Raw genomic sequence first — 5,096 nt, 5'->3', positions numbered from 1 at the left:
ATGGTGTAAAGTAAAACTGGCTCAGTTGCCCCTAGCAACCAATCAGATTCCACCTTTCATTTTTCAAAGAGCCTGTGAGGAATGAAAGGTGGAATCTGATTGGTTGCTAGGGGCAACTGAGACAGTTTCACTTTACACCATCTCCCCCATAGAATGTTGACTCGAAACAGTTTAATTTTCATCTGAAAGCTATCAGGCTGACAAAAAAAAATTTAAAAAAAATTATTATTTTGTTTAAATGCCTCCTGTAATAGACGTAGATTGTTTATTGCCAGCACCTGCCCTGTTTACATGGGAGAAGTAATCCTGAATAATGTCCTCGTAATAGATGTGATCGGGCAATAAACAAACAAGGGTTTGTTCATTCATGGAATGATCGCTCAGATGGTTACATTGGGTCAGGAACAAGTTCAAGATTTCTACCTAGTGGATGGGAGTTTTGAAAGAAGTTTAAGCAATCCACATTCACAATACTCCGTTAAATGGATGCTGATATCTGTGTAATGGGCTTCGCATTTGACCTGCCAAGGAATAATACAGTGCATGGCACTTTCGCACACATTCTAGGAGTGGGTGTAGTTGACACCATACGTAAGTGAAATACTTAGGACGGCTGCTGTTTGTCAAACTCGAATACTTTACAAGTAGAATTTTTCCATTGCAGAAAAAAAAAAAAAAAAAAAAAAGGATTTTTTTTATCTTCTGGAAAAAAAAAAACATGATTTTATTATACTAAAGATGGAAAAGGTGTTGTGTTCTGCTATGAGATGATCATAGCCAATATTATGTGACTATTTGTGAGGCACTGAGGGATGAATTTATCAATAGATATGAGTGAACCGGGCTCGAGTCGATCCGAACCCGAACGATCGGTATTTGATTAGCTGGGGCTGCTGAACTTTGATAAAGCTCTAAGGTTGTCTGAAAAACATGGATACAGCCAATGACTATATCTATGTTTTCCACATAGCCTTAGGGCTTTATCCAAGTTCAGCAGCCACAGCTAATCAAGTGCCGAAAGTTCGGATCGACTCGAGCTTCGCTCATCTCTACTTATCAACCCCTCTATGTCTGCCGTTTGGCGCTGAAAAAAGTTTGCGCAAAAATTTTAAATTTTTTCCCCAGTTTATGCGGATATTGGAATAATGTAAAGAACTTTTTGAATTTAATTTTCTTTTTTTTTCTTTTCATCTCCACACACATATGATCCAGCATCTTTTATCTTTGAAGTTGAGGCCCAAAATAAGGACTTTAGTCAATATTATCTTACATGGGATATAGTGTTTTTTGTCCAGGTGGGATTGGCAGTGCCGTCTCTAATCCTCTCTGCCGTTTAGCATAATTTAATTGTGTTACTGCATCATTTCTGTGAATACGCTTCAGTACTGCAATGAAACGCCAACATGTGTGAACACAGCCCTAATTTCACTGCAGAGTTTTCCACAATCAGAGAAATCAGTGCAGCAGCTGCTTCTGGCCAGTTAGAGATGGTGAATCACTCAGGGGATTGGGGGATCCAGCCAAGTAGAACATCACGCCCTGTCTGCATCATCAGCCTGTCCTCAGCAGACACACACAATGTGAGACAGAGCAATGTAACCTTTGTCTCCTAAGGTGGGAGAGCAGTGGGAGCAGGAGACAAAGTGGATTGGCACAGAGGCCAGTTTTCTTCACTTCCTGGATGTCAATCAGCTACCAGTGTGGCCGAACCACACAGACATGGTAATATATTAGTTATATAGCTGTGTCTTAGTTATATAGCTGTGTCTATCTAATGTAAAACAAGTTTACCTTATCTGGAGTTCCCCTTTAAAGCGTCACTGTCATTGAAATTTGTTTTGCAGAAGTCAATAGTACAGGAAATTGTAAGAAACTTTGTAGTTGGGTTTATTAGACAAATATGCCATTATCTGCATTTAAAAGACACTTCCCAGGTCCCCTCCTCCCTCCTCTCTCTTGTCCACTGCTCATTATCAGGAAATTTCAACTGGTTTATATCAGACGGATCCTGTCTGTGCTGTGAGAGGGGAAGGGGGAGGAGGGAGATTAGTCAGCAGCAGAGAACAAAGGATTACACAGCAGGGAGCCGCTGAAAGCCCCTATTCAGAGGTCAGAGAGGTCAGTGCTGACTGTCAGGAGATAGCCTGGTGATGTATCTAAATTAACTCTGTTGTCCTGTTTGATGCCTCATCTCCCTCCACCCCTCCCCTCTTCATAGAGAACAATGAAGACGGGAGAGAGCTTCAAACTGATTTTTCATGATAAAAATGCATTTTCTTGGCTAATAAACCCAAATTACAAAGTTTCTGCAAAAAAAAAAATTAAACGACAGTGACACTTTAAGATGTTGTACAGTAGTAGTTATTACAACCCAGCATACAATTTGCTTTCCCTATTGCCTGGTTGCACTTGTGACTCATTTTAGGCTGTCAGAAATCACTACCTCTAAATCCTTCTCTTCTGAAGTCTTTGCTTACACAGAACTGCCGATAAGATACTCGCATAGAGGATTCCTCCCCCTCAAGAGCATTATTTTACATTTGGAATTATTGAACTGCAGTTTCCATTGTTTTTAACCACTTATCTAGTAAATCAAAATAATTTTCCACAACTGACACCCCTAGAAATATCCACCTTATTGCACTCTTGTGTCATCAGCAAATAGACTAGAAAGAGCAGGACACAGTCATTGTAGTCATCCATGTCTGTTTTAGGCTGCCTGTCGTTTGGGCAGCACAAACAGCTGACCGACTCCTTTCAACAACTATGTACATGTATAACTTGAACTTTTTATTCAGTTAGGTCCCTACTAATGAATTTGAGGAAAAAAAGATAGCAGAGTTCATCCTCTCAATGAAACCCCTCTCTTATCACTGTAACAAAGTCCAAGGTTTGGTTTTGATCAGTAGATGATAAAGTACACCAGCAAACAGAGAATGTAACTGACACAAATGTCAAATTCCAATATTTATGCTCCGCACAAATGTCAGATTCTGAGCCACTGTAATTATATTTTTCAATGAAATGATCTTCAGTTTCCTTTTGTGGCCACTGCATAACCTCACTACCCTGAATTATAAACTTTAGGGTCCATTTACACAGATTATCTGCCAAACATTTGAAGCCAAAGCCAGAAACAGACTAAACAGATCAGGTCATAAAGGAAAGCCTAAAGATCTCTCCTCTTTTCAAATACACTCCTGGCTTTGGCTTCAAGTCTTTGGCAGATAATCTGTTTAAATGGACCCTTACACAACATGCATGGTATACAGATTACAAAAAGAGGTCCCATTCACTTTGAAGATAGAAATTTTGTAGACCACAAATCCTTATACAGATGTCATTGTTTAACGTATTACCATTAAAATCGATGGAAATATAAAAAGTAGAGATGGGCAAATTTACAGTACAAATTAGGCCAAATCGCAATATTAGCTCGGCAATAAGTTTATCAGCAGAAAGTCTGACGCTCTGCCCTGGGTGCAGGCCCGCTTCTACCATGAGGCGGAATGAGCCTTCCGCCTCAGGCGGCAGATTTTGCGGTCCGGCAGGGGGGCGGCATTATGTCCCCCCTGCTGTCACTTAACAAAAATGACAGCGGCTGCTCACCTGTCCCGTCACCCGCGCTCTCCACATCCAGTCTGGTCCCACGACGTCACCTTGCAGCTGTCACAGACCTCCAGGCTGTGGTGAGTGCCCGGGGTCGGTGGGGGACGCGCTGGGGTGATCGGGTCGCGATGCTGGCCATCACCCAGGATCCCAGAGACCCCAGGATCGGCCCTGCCTGGGTGCCTGGAAGCGCTAGATCCAGTCCTGGGAGAAGTTTTCCAGGACTGAATTCAGCATTTTCAGGCACCCAGAGTGAAGCAGCACAGAGCAGCATGGACTTCTAAAGCAGCAGGCACTTTGTTCATACTGTAAATTCACTAATCTCTACTGGAAAGCAACTTCTCTTCTTGAGTACTGACGATTGACCTTCACCAATTCCTATGCTGTTCTCAGTTTATCTTGTTTCCACTATTGGAGGCAGAATCTTTCAACACCTCCCGATTAAATAGCAGTTTACTAAATGATCCATGGTGGAAGGATACCCCAATGTGTGTCCAGGCAAAAAAAAAAAAAAAAAAAAAAATCATGAATTATAAGATTTATCATCAAAATGTCAGCATAGTAGAGAAACAAGCAATAGATGGAAAAGTAGATAGAGCTCAAATTGAGCAAGTTTTCATAACTAAAGAACAACATTTCCAGGAGTTTACTGAAACTAGAATATATCTATATGCATATAGGGGGTAATCTGTCTATCAGTGCCAGAGACCGCCCCAATGACCCAGAGACCTGTTGCTGGCCCAAGATCTATGTCTACTGTAATACAGCACAGCCATTCAGAGTGAATCACAGAGCACAGTGTAAAAAGGTCTGTTAGCGTATCCTCCTCCTCGTGATTTGGACAGCATTGAATTAGTTGAGACTCGCAACCGAGGCTCCACGGACTCTTGTTTTGCATATTTAAATTTTGGGGGCATCAGTGGAGACTTAATTCCAAATTGATTGGAATTTTTTCGCTGGTCTCCTTGAGTTCAGTGATTGTTGTGTTTTGTTGGTTGATTTGTCATGGCCCCAACTAGCCAGAATCCTGCTCCACGCTGATGAGGGGCAAATACCCCGAAACAGCTGTCTGTGGATGGATGCCTGCCTTGGCAAGCCCTTGTCATGTCGCAATACTCGCACCTTGAGTTAGACTTTGACACAAAAGGGGCCACCCTGTTTCCCTATTTATGTTTCAATACTCGCAACCGGGTGGGACTTAAGGGGTTATCTATCAGGGTGGTGTGGTGCTCTCCCCATCTGGACGCACCCCTGGCAACAGGCTATGGATACCTGGCTATTCCAGTGTTTTGAGACTCACAACCCGAGGCTCCACTGACTCCTTTTTTGAATATTTAAATTTTGGGGGCATCAGTGGAGACTATGTACTTTATTGGAATTTTTTCACTGATCTCCTTGAGCTCAGTGATTGCTGTGTTTTGTCAGCATTGAACTAGGTAAGAATACTATGAACATGTGTGATTTATGATGAAACCAGAAGAGACATA

This window comes from Dendropsophus ebraccatus, chromosome 7, assembly GCF_027789765.1.
Source record: "Dendropsophus ebraccatus isolate aDenEbr1 chromosome 7, aDenEbr1.pat, whole genome shotgun sequence".
Classification (NCBI taxonomy): Eukaryota; Metazoa; Chordata; class Amphibia; order Anura; family Hylidae; genus Dendropsophus; species Dendropsophus ebraccatus.
The sequence above is the reverse complement of the archived record's forward strand: the minus strand, read 5'-3'. Positions refer to the sequence as shown.